Genomic DNA, 18,147 nt, shown 5'->3' with positions numbered 1-18,147 from the left:
TTTTGTTTATAAACTGATACGATTTGAGATAGCTACCAAGATGCAAACACAGAGCATTCCCAAGCCACTTCATAATCCCATCTCAGAATCAAACTGCACTTTAAAAAGTACTTTTAAAAGTATGAACTGTCTTAAACCATCAAATGACCTGACACTTCAAAGAAATATTTCCAAAACCCATCATAAAGATGATTGATTGATTCTATAGAAGTTTAGCCATTAGCTTTCCACTATCACACAGCTTTAAATTGAAGATGGAACGGGTGATACAGCTTCCCTGACAGTTCTCAGTAAGGGATGCACTGTAGAACCTTCAAGGCCACAACCAAAACCAGGAACTCCTGCAGAAGTAGAGTTCATATTTGTGAACTACAGCATCCTGCTCTGAAAAGCTCATTTCCTAAGCTATATAAGATATTTTCTAGGAGTCACCATCTCCGATATTATTAAGTCTCAGAAGCAATCAGAGTACCAAGAAATTCCTTTGCAACAGATTTATAGGCAGTATCCACGTTGCAAAAACATTTGACATTAAATAGAGGAAAATTCTGAATCCCTTCCTAGGCCTGTACTGGCCACCGATAAAGATTAGCCTAATGAAAACTAAATACATTAGTAAACTAGCACATTTAATGGGGACAACAGAAAATAAGTCAAATCCTGAAAACTCATGTAGCATTGTAATTAGAGTGTAGTGTTGTAATTAAGTGTTGTGACTCAAACTACTTTCTGGGATTTTAGAATTAGAGTGCCCCATTTCTGAGGTTTTCTCCCCAAAAGAGATATGGGAATTAGATGTATTAATTTAAGAGTTTGTATGGCATTAAATAATTGAAGAACTCAAGAACTACTGCTCTATTAGTAGTAAGGCTAACAAGAAAACTTATGAAGTTTTAGAGTCAGTAACGTTGAATGCTGAGTTAGTGGGGATTAGAAAATTACCTAAATGGATGTAATGAAAGCAGTTTTTTTCATCAGATAATAAGCAGAAAAAATTATGCCTCTCAAAAGAAAAGGCTAACAACAACACTCCAGCCTTCAAACAAAAAACACTACTGAGTGTCTGAACATACTACAGTCACAGGGGAACTTCTTTAAAGTTTAGCTGGCTGACACTGGGGCTTGTGGGCATGATGAGACGAGTTGTCTGCATTAGTATGTTGTTTTAAACTCTCTTCCACACCACCATGTCAGGTTCAGGAGAAAGCTATATCCTAAGTACAGATGTGGGTGATGAATTTGTTTCAGACTGTGAGTTAATAAGAACTAGATTAGCCAAGGGGCTAAATGGGAGTGATGATACACACAGCACAAAGAGAGTCTATCTCATGACCTGTCACTGAATTCCTAGTGATAGCTATGAACTGTTCTAGTATTTCTGAAGAGATTACAGGTGACTGGTTTTTAAAGGGGATTTTAAATTAGCTTTCATACACGATTCATTTTTACTTCTTTTTTAAAATCTTTTCTCTGTATGAAATATTTTGAACTGAGAACGCGTGTCTCATTCACAGTGAGTTGTACACCTTGGGGTGTGGCTCATCAAAAACTTGACTTCAGGTCACAGCCCACGTCGTTGCAACACTGCAGATCATTTGAAATCTATGGCACTATCTATCTGGTCTCTTCTAGCTATATGGAAAGAGTAAGCCACAGTTGCAGCTTCTGGTGTTCCTGTATAAGGTAAACTCACAAGAAAAATGGACAAAAAATACTATAAGCGGAGATTACTCCAAGATTGAGAAAAGCACAAGGTTGCTGTCTCTCTTACAAGACTGGAGGTTGTACTGTTTCCTGTACATCAGTGTCTGCAGGCCTAATTCCAAATAAAGAAAAGGCCTTTGTGTCTTTGCAGATGACAACATGAAAATAAAATCATAGTTTACACTGCCTTACTGACTTTTTCATGGTAACTATATACGATTTCCACTGCAATAAGAAATACTTCTCTTTCTGCTAGCCTTCTGAGTGCTACTTGGTATGCCCAGTTCTTCAACAAATAGAAAATTAATATTGTCCCACATGAAGTGGACAGACTATTCCTAGAATTACTAGGGGAGGGGGGATAAATGGTCTGCTAGGAAAAGTTCACAGCTCTACTCTGTACATTGTGACAACTCTGTAAATTGTTAGCAAATGGGCAGCACTGCCCCCAACTGCAGTTGAGGCACTTCCTATCGGGGTTTTAAACATAACCAAGGAGATATGTTCACCTCTCAGGAGAATGCTAATAGCAGTTTCATAATGGTAATAGACTATTGTTACCAAAAAGCATGTTGGAATGTCCCAGACTATATAAATTCTGTCTCAGAGGCCTATACGAGCTGCTTGTCATCTCCCAGCCTGTCTGAAAGCTCTGGAGACTCTGGAAGATGTTCTGGAAGATGTTAAAATTCGACAACTAAATCGATATTCCCCAACTTCCATCATAGTTATAAAGCCTCCCATACATTACTTATTCCTTTGTGGCTCTTCGCAAACGTACCTCATGCATGCCAACCTCTGTGCAGTTTGCTAATCACTTCACTGCAAAAAGAGTGAGCTAGCAAAGACTGTGCACTAAGTTTTAACCATATCACTACTTACTGTGGTCAAACACTGTTGACCACATCTATAGCTGAGCTAGTATCTGGAACTTGTATACCAGAAGCAATTTATTTGCTGCAAGAAGTTGGATTTAGTTTTAAACAGACTAAGTAAAGTTTGGAGTGTTTATGCACACAATCCAAGGGCAGCTCCTGCTCTGCTTCACAGCTTCCTTTGCAATATCCAGGATCACCTCTGGACTCTCAAGAGTTTAAGTCTAGACTGAATGTGTTTGGGAATAATGTGCACATACCTAAACATATAATGCTGTTGCATTAATTCTGCAAGTTTCTTCAAAATGAAAAGCTCTGGTAATGCTGAAATGAGAAAAAAGTTTGTGGATTTTTTTCCAGGTCACATAAATTCTTTGAAGTTCAGGGGTAAATTCCTTGCTCTATTAAAATATGTGTGATTTCTGCTACTTAATTCAGTGAGATGAGGATTTTGGCAAAGATATTTCCTTGCACGGTTAGGGTTTGGATAAAATTTTGCAAAGTTGGGCTAAGTACTTAAGAAATCTGGGCCAAATCATAGCTTACGTAGAAATTATGAAAGACTGAGGTATAAGCTCCGCTTTTTTGTGTGTGTATATACAACTAGTAGCTAACAGTAAGTATTCTCCCACATGTTCAAAAGTTCTTATAAGCATTTGAGAGACATGCAGAAGTCTTACAATAGTATAATTTACATAGAGTAAATAAATCATCCCCGTGTAAGGAAGTTATAACTATGCCAAACATTTCAAGAATGGGAGTGTGGAGGAAAAGAGACTGTCAAGACATAAGTAGTATCACATCATCTCTATCTGGAATCTAACATCTAAGATTAAGAATTCAAAAGAATGTATTCTCGGCTGTGTATATTACTGGAGCTAGAGAAGTTAAAAGAATTAGCTTAGAATATCCAGAATCAGCAGAAGAGAACCAACAGTGTACTCAGGTGCTAAGTCAGCGCTGTGTCCAAGACTACTGTCTAAAACCCACAATAACATTAAACTGGGAAGCTAACTCTGAGACCACTTCTTAACACATCTGAGTGCGTTAACAGTAAGGCAATCAACATTCAATTGTGTAATTACTGTGTTCATGTCAAATCACGTAAAATAAAAGCACATAGAAACAGTGGTCTCAAATGTCTCAAAAAGAGCAATCCATAGACTAAGCCTAAAAATATGACTTAGCAATTTCCAGGCACTATTAAAGAATGAAAATTTGTTTATTTTTAAATAGTCTCAGTTCCTTCTTTTCTAAAATAAGGACTTACTCCATGCCAACCTCAGAAGAGAGTACTACACATTAGCTAATATCTAACCCATCCTTTGAAAAATACGTAGTGCTGAATGAACTTGCAAAGAGCATCGACAGATATAAGTAATACCATTACTTGCAGAGAAAACAGAACGTCCACAAATAGGGAGATCCATCTACCAGCAGATAAATTGATATTGCTATTACTGCTAAACAATACTTTCAGTTACTTAATAATAGTAATTTTTGGTAGCAAAAAGATAGGAGTATTCACTGTTGATAATGTCAAATCATTATGTGTTTTATCTGTATTTCTTATAGACTACAATGGGAGTTTTGTGAGCTCAGCAGTTTTGTAAGTCCAAATACTTCTGAATGTCATTTTGCCAGTACGTGAATCACACAGCCTGTAAAAAAGACTGCCCTAGTGGGATTTTCATATGTAGTGGAATGCATGCATCTAAATTCTGACACAGCATGTACTATTCCATGGCAGAAATGAACTTGCTCAACCTTTCAGGTTACAAGAAAAGTAACAAGAGAAATTCACTGCCACATTACAGGGGTGAAAAAAAACCAACAATCTCCTACCTTGGGTGGGAATTCCTAAGTAGGTGTGGTGGATTGACCCTGGCTGGACACCAGGTGCCCACCAAAGCTGCTCTATCACTCCCCTCCTCAGCTGGACAGGGGAGATAAAATATAACAAAAGGCTCATGGGACGAGATAAGGACAGGGAGAGGTCACTCACCAATTACTGTCACAGGCAAAACAAACTCGACTTGGGGAAATTAGTTTAATTTATTACCAATCAAATCAGAGTAGGGTAATGAAAAATAAAAAATAAATCTTAAAACACCTTCCCCCCACCCCTCCCTTCTTCCTGGACTTAACTTTAGTCCCGAATTCTCTACCTCTTCCCGCCCCCAGCCGCACAGGGGGATGGAGAATGGGGTTGTGGTCTGTTCACCACACGTTGTCTCTGCCGCTCCTTCCTCCTCAGGGGGAGGACTCCTAACACTCTTCCCCTGCTCCAGCGTGGGGTCCCTCCCATGAGAGACAGTCCTCCACGAACTTCTCCAGCGTGGGTCCTTCCCACGGGCTACAGTTCTTCATGAACTGCTCCACTGTGGGTCTCTTCCACGGGGTGCAGTCCTTCAGGAACAGACTGCTCCAGCATGGGTCCCCCACAGGGTCACAAGTCCTGCCAGCAAACCTGCTCCAGTGTGGTCTCCTCTCTCCATGGGTCCACAGGTCCTGCCAGGAGCCTGCTCCAGCACAGGCTTCCCACGGGGTCACAGCCTCCTTCGGGCACATCCACCTGCTCCAGCGTGGGGTCCTCCACAGGCTGCAGGTGGATATCTGCTCCACCATGGATCTCCATGGGCTGCAGGGGGACAGCCTGCCTCACCATGATCTGCACCACGGGCTGCAGGGGAATCTCTGCTCTGGCGCCTGGAGCACCTCCTCCCCTCCTTCTTCACTGACCTTGGTGTCTGCAGAGTTGTTCCTCTCACATATTCTCACTCTTCTCTCCGGCTGCAATTTCACAGGGTTTTTTTTTCCCCCTTCTTAAATATGTTATCAGGGAGGTGCTACCACCATCGCTGATTGGCTTGGCCTTGGCCAGCGGCGGGTCCATCTTGAAGCCGGCTGGCATTGGCTCTATCGGACATAGAGGAAGCTTCTAGGAGCTTCTCACAGAAGCCACCCCTGTAGCCACCCCACTAACAAAACCTTGCCACACAAACTGAATACAGTAGGGTTTCTTACACCTTCCTCTGAAAGTGTCAGGACTGGCCACCATCTGATTGGTCTTGACAGGTTAGTGGTCTGATCTATGTGACAACTGCTACCTTCCTATGAAAAGTCTGTGTAAGTATTTGTGCTCCTAGCAAAATGTAAATAGGAAGTACTTTCTATTTCTTAGATCAAATAAAAGTATCTTTGCCTGCTTCTGGAATACTAAGGAGTCTGAACTCAGTGTGGCTGTAGGGTGCTAGCTGGGAATGAAAAAAGAGAAAAGAGAAACAGCCTGGTGATTTTCACAAAGCTCTGGAGCATTCCATGCATATGGAAATGTTTGCAGTAGTATTAGCAGTAGTGCCAGATTACCTCTTCTCACTGTAAAAGCTATCTTCTGACCATGACAACGGCAAGAAAATACATTTCCAAGGTGTCAGCTGCCATCTCTCTGATTTTGCAGGCCAGTGGGGCAGTGCTACCTTGTTTCCCATGTATTGCCCTGCTTGAAATTCAGCCTACAGAGAGTGGAAGTGGAAACAGTGCAGTAGAAAGAAACAAAACTCCCTTGCTTCTGGGTGGGGTGGGAGAGCCATACACTGGATATGGAGGGAAGAAGCACAGTTCTCCATTCTGCAGTACTATCAGCTGCATGGTTAATTCCCTGGAATGCTCTTGCAGTGTCCGTACATTCAAATGTAAGGTGAAAGTCAGCTGTAACTTAAGAGTATTTAAGATGTCTTACTGCAGGCTCAAAGCTGATTATAGGCCATTACGACCATTTTAAATATAACTCAATTTATGTTTGCATGTACTTTTAAGTTATTTTGTTCTCAGTAAAAAAACAATTATTTTATCATAATGGCTACTTCTTTCCTTAGGACTCCTTTTTTGTCTCAGCTTGTCCCAGAGTTGAATCTTTCCTAAATGACTCTTTCCAAATGAATGTCATCATTATCATTGTTGTCTTCTTCTTTTCTACTCTTCTTCTCTTTTCTTTCTCTTTTCTTTCTTTTCTTGTCTTGTCTTTTCTTGTCTTCTTGTCTTTTCTTCTTCTTCTTTTTTTTTTTTTTTTAATATATATTGGCAGCTTTAGATGTTATCACAGAACAACCAAGCCTGGGACACTATGGACAGGTGCTGGGCAAGATTCTTTACATAGCTCTTCTGTGACAAGGCACCTCAACCCTTGGCCTCTGGCACCTGTTGTTCTTCTGGTTCTGCATTTACTAGGGAGTTCTCTCTCTGCTCCCTGCATGTCCACACTCCCTCTTGTTCTACTCCTGGGCCTCCCAAGTTCTTGCCTTTATGCAGCTCCTGCAATTACAATCCTGGACTGGAGAGACCTTGAGCAGAATTTAAGCTATGCAGATTCAGTATATTGGGTTGTTTGTGGGTTAGGTGCTTTTTTTTGAGGGGGGGGGGGGGGGAGGATGGGAGGGGTGTTTTTTGTTTTAGTTTTATTTGCTGTTTTCCTAATGTTCTCTTAGAGATACAAGACAAAGTCAGGCCTGGATTGCAACTCTACTCCTTCCCACCTTGTAGGCAAAGGAGAGAGCAGAGTGGCAGCAGCCAGGGTGGAATGTTTACACTTCCTCCTTCCCTCTACAGTGGTGTAGACTGTGATTCAATATGATCTGCAGGATTTCAGTGCAAAGGCCACAGCCTTCCACTCATACAGCATCTCTGAGCTTATCTGCTTGCACCCACTATTAAAGACTGTGTGAAAAAAGTAAACACAGGCCTCTCACTACTATAATCAGCATAACTGCTTTGGATTTTTGCACTGTGTCATAGGTCATCTGTGATATTATTTCTTAAAAAAAATACTCGTGCTCTTTTTGAATTCACTTTTTTATTTTTTTACAAAGAGTAATGATACTTGTTTGCTAGTGTGGAATGGGACATAAATTTTCTTAAGTAAAGCCTATCCACAAATACAAATCCAAAAATCCAAAGACAATGTTATCTATTGTGTTCCCCAGCTGATCAGTGTCATGGACATAATAATCTCTCTTTCCATTCCATGTAAGAAAGCCCTCATGTAATGCCATCTGTTCTTGCACTGGCAGGTTTACTTCCTACCATAACATGTGGCAACTAGAATTTATATCTCATCTTGGCATTGAACATTTGACATGCAATCAAAGGGGTCCCCAGTCTCTTGGAACCAGGAGCTCTGTAGGCCCTTTCTATAACCACTTGAAAGGTACTTGCTTTTTGGGTCTGAGCCATGCAAATCGATGAACCATGATTCTCTTTGTACTTCAGATACAAAACTGATATTGATCCTGTATTTTGCAACTAGATAGCTAAAAGGAGAACCAGACTGCAGTGTTCAGTAGTGAAGATTGCTGTGTTATCGCCAGGATCCTCTCAGCCGCGAGATTCAAAAAGCAACTGTGCCCAGGTGGTACACTTTGCAGCCATCAAGTACCATAACTAGCCCTCAGAAACACACTGCCTGTACAGAGCTTTACTGACAACAGCTAGCGCAGCATGGGGCCTTCCCTGCTGATAGTCACATTTGGAAATACACTTAGTGATATTATTTTTAACTCTTCCTGAAAGCTATAGAAGTACTGGTTTCCTACAGGAGCTGAAGGAAGCTGACCTCCCAAGGGTTTTGTGCTGTGGATGCATGAACTGTATCAGCTCGGATGTAGGGGGGTATCTTAAAATGTTTTGCTTCAGTTTAAACCCATATTCTTCCTCTCCTTTACTATTACTTTGAAATTAAAATATAGAAGGCATGTTTCCTTTGCTAAAAGAAAGTCTATGCTCACTGTCATTTCATGGACAAAATAAAATCTCCTCCCTTCGTGAAAGCTCTCAGATACTCAAAGCAGTCCTGTCTGTAGAATGCTTATATGATTTTCCCAAAAGAAATTTTCTCCCTGTCTCAGTCCTTTGTTCGGAGTCTGTTTTCTTTACTGCATTTTCAGATCTAATTTTCCCTGGGTTTCTATTGCATCATGCTCTCTCTGCCCTCTCTCCCAGTCTCGAAGAGAAATGCAAACCTAATTAAAGACACATGGAATTTTTAGGCTATGTTTGTTAGAGATGATTAGAAATTGGAAAGAAAATAGGTTTGCATTAAGCCCTGGGAGGTTGTTTTCAGGCTTCTTTTTGCAAGAGAGATGCCAGAAGTTTACTCCCAGCTTACATGAAGGAGATGCAAGGATTATATCTCACAGAGAGTGTCATAAGCATGTAAATAAGGTGCATGGGGGTACACAAATGGGTATCTTCAATATATGTACAATTTTTTTCTTACAGCTCATGGTTTGAGTGCTAAAAGCACTCCTGGCAGTTAGAGGTTTGTCCAGCAGGCAGTCTCTGCCGCGTGACCAGATGCAAGCCCCATCGCATGACTTGACCTGCAGCTACACTTCTTGGATCACTGTGTTCACGGTCGTCCACAGGGTCAGGGCATGACGATACAGCACGAGTTCTGTTTTCCCTCACATTATCACTAATTTTGAAATAGGAACAGTGCTGTGTTTATACAATATGTATCTTTGTTGTGACAGAGACGAGTCAATTCTAGCGGAAGAAAAGCTCAGTCACACAGAAAAGAGGAAGTAACAGCAACAGCAGATAAGTTACTTTCTTATCGCACATCATCACCCTGAAGTTTCTCATTACCCTGACACCAATTTTAGTCCTTTCTTGATTTGAGGTGTTAGAGCAGAATCATTTTACAGGAACAACATAAAGATGCACAGTCAGACCATGTGTGTCATCTAGCACACTATCCCAGCTCTGACAGGGGTCAACAGTAGATGTCTATGAAAGAGTACGAAAGCGGGGCAAGAATAAAATAACAGTTCCCAAAGTACACATGTCCAGCTGAAAAATCTAAAGCTGAGGATCTTCTTGAGCCAGAAACAGTGTCTCTGTGTATAATAGACCCTGATGGGATTATCTACTGTGAATTTGTTCAAATAGCTTTTGAACATTTTGGACTTTTGAACTTTGTTCCATATAAACTTTTGGAATCAATAACATCTTTTTATGACAATATAGTGAAAATATATCTCTACTGAAGTTATAAGCACTTAACATTCAGAACCCCTTATTTTGTCATTTACAGCTATGGATAGCACATATTTATTTTTTTAATCTCCAACTAAAAACTGAGCAGTTTAAGCATGTACTGCGAGGGAGAGTCTTACATCTTTGCAAACTGTTTTTTGGACTCCATGATCATGTATAGGGATGGAAGATGAAAAGCAGAACCAAATCAGGCATTAGGGTTTAAGCCTTTTGAGGGGTAAAATAGGTCTTTCAAACAGCAGCCAAAGCAATGTCGTCTTACAGAATAAAGTAAAGTACAACATTTCTGCAGTTAGGCAGAAACAACTTTTTCAAAGTTGCAACATTTCCTATTTCAGACAGCTCTGAAAGCTAATGGTGTAACTTAGTAGCGCTCCTACTAAATCTTTCACTGATGGCACCTTAGCTCAATCACTATGATGCAATTTTAACATTACAATCCTAATTCGAGAGACTTGTGACTTGAAATTTAGGAGCCCTTCCCATTACAACTTGCACATGGTATCTTTTTTTGGCGGTAGTGGTAGAGGAAACTCAAGGTGAAGACATACAAGAAGTTGTTTAGAACCTGCAGAAAGAAATGTTGATGCTTTTGCCTAATGACATATATAATATACTTTCACGTACACCACTGTAATATAGCACCCAAAAGAAACCCAAATTCAATTGTTGTTCAGACAGCAAAGTCAGTTTCAGAAGTTTGAAACAAAGTGCAATCAACTGTCTTCAGCTAAGAGGACGTGTGATACTTCTTTAGAAAGTTTGAAAAGAAAAATAGAATTTTCTACCTCCACCTTCATCGAGTCTCCCGGGACAAGCAGCACCCTATCTCTTCCATAGTCATTCTAGCCTGAGCTATTTTTCTAGAAAATTCACAGCTCATTGTGAAAGAGTAAGGGAAAGCAGCCTACAAATTATTTTCTGACATAAAAAGACCACCTCTGTACGAGGGCTTTTCTAATGGCATTTCAATTCGTAAGACATTGGCTTCATTTTCCTTGTTTCTAAAAGCCAGATTTATTCTTATCCTATCAAAAGGTCCTAAACCTTGTCTATAAAGCAGCAAATAAGGGTACCACTTACAAAGTGTTCTGTAAACAGTGACTTGCTAGAAACGTGAACCACTTTGCAGCCCTCTACTCTGTCAGACTTTACCTTGCTGGTTTGGTTCTGTACTCCTTTGGCCTGGAGGCCAGTGCTTCTCCATGTGCCTCACTGACATGCAGCTACTGCTGTTTATGGAAGTCAGAAGCCTCAAAAATCTGCAACAGCTAAATACAAGTGAATCTACTAGCTAGTAGTTAGAATCTGTTGATCCTCTACTTTCTTGGGCCTTTTTTTAAAGGTCCTCCTTATGTTGAATACATATTAAAGGCTCTTGTTAAGCCTTTGAGTAAGGATTTGTAGAATGTGGGGCCTAAATATTGGTGAGCTTAGTTCTGTTCAGAGAGTCTGTTGTGGCAGAATTTCAACCAGACCTGGTACTAAGCCCCATTAATCTTTTCACAAGCTTTCTTCTTATGAGTCCTCCTGATAAATCTGGAAAACCAACAGACTGGTGTCAGCAGAGTATGGATACACATTTGGATTTGGGGTAAGTGCACTATTACATACTGAAAAATGGAATGGAAAAAAGTAGCTGCACTTCTGTTGTTCAGGCCCTAGACAGTTAATGTTCAACAATGCTTCCTTCTGCTATCACAGTATTTGTATTTCATTCCTTTATTCTGACTAAAGCACTAGAGCAGTTACCTTTCTGAACAAATTCCAAGAAGCTCATGTACTCCCAACTATTTTGCATCCCTTGCTGTGCTGAGGATGGCTTCCCAGGCTACTACAGCTGCTTCTCTTCTCCCATATTTGGAAGTTGGCCTGCAGTATGGAGATCCCTTGTGGGTTTCTGTTTAAATTCCACAGTCACTGTTGCACATTACCATTTCCTTCAGCTGATGTAAATCAAATACAGTACGAGTGAAAAATGTGAGTATAGGCTTGGCTAACTGCTTTGTGAGGGAAACTGTAATGAATACAGAAAGTTTGTCTCAGGAGAAAATGTTTCACAAGCGCAGCATGCTTTGCACAGTGTGACATTGCTGAGGCTATTGACCCTCATTTGGCAGCAGTTTGCACACACTTTACCACCGTGTACCGCATTTAATTGGCAATGCTGACACAGTATGCAACAGCAAAGAATGGCACACTCACATGGAAAGTATTGTTGCCTGGCATCAGGGGCATTTTTCTATACACAGAGTCCAAAACCTAAACAGGAATCTCATTTCACCCCTGAAATTTTAGAGCATCTGCAGCAAACTTAGTAGCCCATAATTTTTGCTTCTCATCTTCCAGCAGCTCCAAGACAGCAGAACCCAAACATCTGCTAGTTTCAAAAAATGTTAAAATTTTTATTAATCAAGTGTTATTTTTTGACAATGGGCTGAACACATGATATCATATGGAAAATAATACCTTAAATAGGAATGAGTTTAAAATATTTTAACAGAACTAGTGGTTTATAGCCAAGCTCCTTTAGGACAGGATTTATGAACCTCTCATTCCTATCTCTGAGTGCTCACATGGGAAATCTCACCTGTGTAATGGGGCAAAAATCCAGTCCACTAACACTTGACCCCTACAGGAAAGTAAGGCAAAGCACAGGGATCTTCTCTGTGTGTAAGAGATTCACAATTTAATTCTTAATAGCTACGAATCTAGCTATAGAGGAGCCTAAGAGAAAGACGATCAAGTTTTCAGTACACTTTAAAAAGGTTCTAAAACAAATGTGATGGACATAACATGTCATGAGGACAGGTTTTTCAAGCCCAGAATTGTTGCATGGATCAATGTAATTCTGGATTCTTCCCTTTGCAACAGGATAAAACTCTCACTACAATCCTAATGATCTTTAAACCTATGAGTGGCACAGTGTTGAATACACACTGTCTTTTCTGTGACACCACTGCATGTTTATGAGGAACAGAGAACAAAATGTATACATTCACAGAGCAATCTTACAATGAGTCCTACTGAATTTTCTGCAAGTACAAGGTCCAATTATGTGAAAATAACTGTAGGTTCAGGATCTCAGGGCAGGAAGAAGGAAGTATTTTTGTATTAGGTTACTTTCTTTATTGTAATTACTTGAAGCTCCTCTGAGGTCTGGTACACTAGAAGAGTTTTAGTCAAGATGAATTAATGAATATGGCACAGATAAGAAATTCAAAAGTATGTCAATGTGATTTATTCTGTGGATTTATATCTCCACTGTATATGGAAGGAGTTTATACATATATACAGAAATTTGATGCTATCTAGCAATTTCTTTTTTACCTATTGCCTAATTTGGCCATTTAGTACTTGCTGATGGCAGTGAACTCCTGTATCTACTAATACAAAGTTACAAATCTTCAGTATGCATGCTAAATAAGGTAATTATTTAAACCATAAAGAATCTATGGAAGAGTTAAAGATCTCCACGATCACCCAGTAAAAAAGCAATTACATACATGCATATATTCAAAGAGTTCATTATTACTAAATATAGTACTATTTAATTTTAGCCAGTGGCTTTTCCAGGAGTCTTGGCCAGTCTAAAGGCTTTGGCTTTGTGGTGAACTGGAATGTACACAAAATTGCAGAAAGCCCTGAGCCTGTTCATTCTGCAGTAGGGTTATAAATAATTTATGAGACTCCAAACCAGCAAAACACTTAAAATTTCAGACTAATCTTACACTTACCAATACACACATGCTTTAATACTTTGGTAAATCAAATCCAATATGAGGAACTACTAGGAAAGGAGTTGATACATACAAGCACCTAATGTTACAGGGGGGAAAAATGCCTGCAGAGCTGAAACAGGCACTGATAAACATGTACCAAAAAAATTAAGTATTGCATAGGTCATCTCATAGGCTGATTTGGATACAGGGGTCCTTGAAACTGAATTGAACATAATTACATGCAAAAATACTTAATCAATAACTGATTGAGTATCAAGACATGTTCTTGCAAGGCAGGTAAAAAAAATTTGAGAACTTGCTGTAGGCATCTCAGCTGAGGTATCTGTCCATTTCAGTGCAAAGTAAAACAGGGAAACTTAAACTGATCAACAAGAGTGATTTAAACCAACCTTTCCCTTTTTAAGGAAATGCACAGAGAGCATACAAGAAGTCAGTTACCACATCTCAGCTGGTAGATGCAGCAGCTCTGTAAACTGCTTGATTACAAGAGTCTTACTGCTCCCAAAAAGCATGTTCTTGGAAAAGAACCATGGTGCAGCAAAGGCCATTTAAAGCTGAATGACAGCATCCACATGAGGCTTAATATTCTTAACTTAAACACATTTAACATCTTCAGTTTATTTGCCTCAGTTTCCCTGTGTCCATATGTAGACATGACCATAAATGTTAACCAAAATCACTAGTAGCAAAATGAATGTTTAGGTTGTTAAAATGGTCACCTACTGTGAATCAAGCACCTAGATTGTTTACCAGATAGTAATTTATATTGACAAGCTCTGAGCCAGCATACATATGCTCAGAACACAAGTATACATTTCTCATTGCCTAAAAATGTTATTTAGAAGAACACTGCCACAACAAATGTGATACTTGGTGGGATATATAGGAATAGTTTTTTCAATTCTTTTTTCTTTTAGTGGTACTCATCTATCCAATCACAGAGTCAAGCTCCCGAAAAATACCTGTTGCTTTTTGAAAAACCAAAGTCTATCGTAGGTTCGTAGTAATGTTGTCACAAGACTGGAAACACTTTTTGTTTGCATTTACTGTGAACAGACTGTGTAATTTTAACTACACATACACTATCATACATGCTTTACATATACATGATAATATATTCTTATCTGGAATTTTTCAGAAGAAAAGTAGGAAAACCTATTTTTTTGAACCTCATGCCCAGTTAGAAATTTCTAGAATAAACATTAATATATATACACAAATATATATTTAATATGTTAATCTTTCTATTCTACATGTTTTATGTTCTTAAAAACATTCCTTGAATCGTGTTGCTACAATTGTTGTGATACTGCACAATAAACCACTTAAGAATGCAGTGTAGTTAATAAACTGTTTTGGGTTCAGAGCAGTTGGCACAGTAACTAAGATGATGAAAAAATAAACTACATTTGCACTCTTGGTTTCCCAGTAGATGCTACACAGCTATGTAGAACTTCTAGCAAGAAACTAATTGAAGGAAATAGCAAATTGGTAGCAGCATTCTCTGCAGATCTATGTTTTAAAAACACAACACACCTACAGAAGGGCAGCTAGGAACCAAGCAGCATTATGTGATGAAACAAAGTTCATATTCATGAGATGGCTGACAACTGTGTTTTAAATTTTCCAATCCTAATAGGCTGCTCCCATCTAGCTCAGATAGTGACTGATGATGAGTCAGTGTAGAAAAATCCTGAAGTGTTGGTCTCATTGCAGTTCCTAGAAAAGAGCCAGCCAAGGCCCAGAACTAAACAGAACCTAACCTAGTCTCATGGCAGAAGTAATCTTTATAATAGCAAGGCACATTGACAGACTATTATGGTGAAGTTACACTGTCATACCTCCTTACTGATCTGCTCTTTCTTCCCCCTAGGTTGTCATCTCTTAGGTGTGAAATGTATTCTTTCTGTGCCAGTCACCTACACACTAGAACTATCAATATAGTAAATACCATTCTACAAGAAACCCATGATAAACTTAAAGTTTGTGTTTAAGGCAGACATTACACATAAAGGAAAAAAAGTATCTTTTTTTTTTTTTTAACAGATTGCTTTAATCATCCAGTGCTTACTCCTTAGATTACCCAAAGTTAATGGCTTGATAAGAGGGAAGTGCAGAATACATTGACCTTACAGGCTACATCCACTGATCAATAGTAGCCTCCAATCCTCCAGAAGCTGACAGAAAGAGACTAATCCTTAAATTTCGACATATGCTTAAATCATCATAGGTTTAAGACAGTAATGCAATCCTGTTTATGCAATATATGAATACAGCATTTCTGTAAACTTTCTCAGGCAGCTAATCAGGTGTTACTCAGAAAAGTTAGAAGTTGGTACAGTCAAGGAACAACATCAGGTCATTCCAGGGAAAAGTGATTAATCACAGCCAAGTGCATTTGCCTGGAAAACCTAATCCTTCTCCGCTGTGGTACCTAATACTGAAAATAACTACTATAAAATGTAGGTTAGTGCTTAGAGCTAACCAGACACATGCACTTCAATTAAGTATTAATACTAGCAAAACACCTTATAATTACAGACAACTGCAAGTTCATGAAGCTCTTTGAAAATAGTTCTGCTTCACTGCTCCCACCACTTGCAGCTGCAGTGCCATGTACCCTGACAGTCAGGTGCAGAACTCTCCGAAAGATACTGTGGAAGAGGCTGCATTGCAGCTACATTGTTTGTAAGCACCCAGTGTTCTCCCTTTTTCTACCAAAGCCTATTACTTCTGTATTCATACAGCTCGCTCACCTCAGTGGAAGTAAAGAGAAGATTTCTTTGCTTCCATTGAAAGACTTCATTATGTGTGAGAAAAGGAGAATTTATTATCTGATCATCTGGGACAGAGAGACGTTACAGCACTAAAGTCAGTGGAGATTTTTGTAAGCAGAAGAGTCTGCTGACATGAAGTTCTTTGCAGAATTGGGTTTAACTGGACTCACCTGAGTTCTTATGAAATAGTAAAAGACATGGAAAGAGTGTCTTAAAAGGTAATCCTTTCATTCTAACCACTTACTTGAGATGCTAGTTACCACTGTAGTGCTAATAATAGATACTGCTTCTTAACAATATTAAAATTTTGAGTGTGTGGAAAGGAAAGGAGGTTCAGCATCTCTTTTTTTCTCAGTGGGGAATCCATTGTTGCATGTGTAATACCATACTGGAAGAGGACAAAAGAATTCATACATTTCCACCTTGGACTCAATAAATGGAAAATATTGTGATCAAATCTATTGTTACTTTCTAACCATCTGTCAGGACCTGGAGAGTTAATGAAACTATAAGCTGGAGAAGCAATCTCACAGTAGCAGCACAATTAATGTATAATTACAGACTGAATAGTCAAAGGGCAAAAGAAACTGATTTTCTTAAAAAAGTACCTGCTGCAAAGGTGTTATTCATATGACATCAATGCGACAGATCTGAATACTGCAAAGGAAAGAGAAAACACTGTAAAGGTGGTACTTAAAAAAAAGGCAGTGCTACATGTGTTGCTGTTAATTGCATGGGATTTTGCCAGATGTGGCTTCAAAAATTAGATAGCCACAGCAATAGCAGGCAGAGAATTTCAGTGATGGGCCTGCAGTACAGTCACGTCGTGCAGGCAATAAAAATTGATTTTTGCATGGGCAAAAATTACACCAATATAACCCAAAAAGTGAAACAAACTCTTAATACCAACACACCCCCAAGTACAAACACACATATTTTGGCCCTGTAGATGAGTAAAGTTTCAGAAGGCTACCAAAAATGTCCATCTGTTCTATATTTTATTTTGCCTGTAATAACTATACCTGTTAGAGCCAAGACAGCCTTTTATAATGATCAGATAACATTTTTTTTCTTTAAAACATATGCATACACATGCATATTTCAGCCAGAACTCAGTATACAAGATCCCAGACTTAAAGCAATTATTTTTAATCAGAGAACTTAGCTTATGTACAAGTCCCACAAATTACTAAACGCGTGGTTTATTAGGTTTGCATACTTCCACAAAACAGAATTTAGTAGCTTATTAGTTCATAACATGGACTAATTGCTTTTTGTATTTCCCAGCTGCTGCCCATTACTATCCAGAAGGATTTTTATGTGTGCTCGTTATTACTGATCCATAGTATGCTAAAGAGGCACTGCTGGGAATGCATATACTAGAAATGTTAAGTACAATGCTATAGAGCCAATAGCTAACAACATAAAATACTCTTACGGTGCATAGTTCCAGTGACTTAATACACTCATTACTGCTGAGAGGCCGATATTTTAAGTATGTTTTGAATGCCAATAACATAATTTGATTACCTGTTAACAAGCCTACAGGCATACCTCTTTCCAAACAAAACTGGATTGTACAACAAAATTAGTTGTCTGACTTCTACCATTGCAGATTCAATAAATACACACAGGGAAACACAATTCCCAGCATACTAAAAGAAAAGAGAACAATAAAAAAAAGAAATCCAGAGCTAAAGGAGTTGCTAAGATTTCTAACCCTGCACAAAATCTGTTTTTCTTAGTTCTTTAGGCCTACAACTTGTTACTATCCCTGTAACTCCAACAATGTCAACTCTGGTACTAGAAGTTACAAAGACAGACCCTTGTGCACACCAGGAGCCTTACTGATTTAATTGCTCTTCCTATATGTCCCTGTGTTTGCTGGTAGGACCAGCTGTGTTCAGACACTTCACAGAAAGCATACTGTTTGCTCTGAAACATTTAGGAGTGAAAGCTAGTCTGACAGGAACATTGATTTATAGCTTAAAA

General features: G+C 39.1%; 1 long non-coding RNA gene across 1 annotated transcript in view; it reads right to left on the bottom strand.

Annotated features, from left to right (window-relative positions):
- Positions 1 to 16,808, bottom strand: part of LOC140655194 (uncharacterized) — a 122,930-nt gene extending 106,122 nt beyond the window's left edge. Inside the window, exon 1 of the long non-coding RNA XR_012043703.1 lies at positions 16,764 to 16,808. This is a non-coding gene — a long non-coding RNA (uncharacterized lncRNA). The remainder of the gene's footprint in view (positions 1 to 16,763) is intronic.
- Positions 16,809 to 18,147: the final 1,339 nt, after the last annotated feature.

This window comes from Ciconia boyciana, chromosome 8, assembly GCF_034638445.1.
Source record: "Ciconia boyciana chromosome 8, ASM3463844v1, whole genome shotgun sequence".
Classification (NCBI taxonomy): Eukaryota; Metazoa; Chordata; class Aves; order Ciconiiformes; family Ciconiidae; genus Ciconia; species Ciconia boyciana.
Note: the sequence above shows the minus strand (reverse complement) of the source record. Positions and strands in the feature narration are given on the sequence as shown.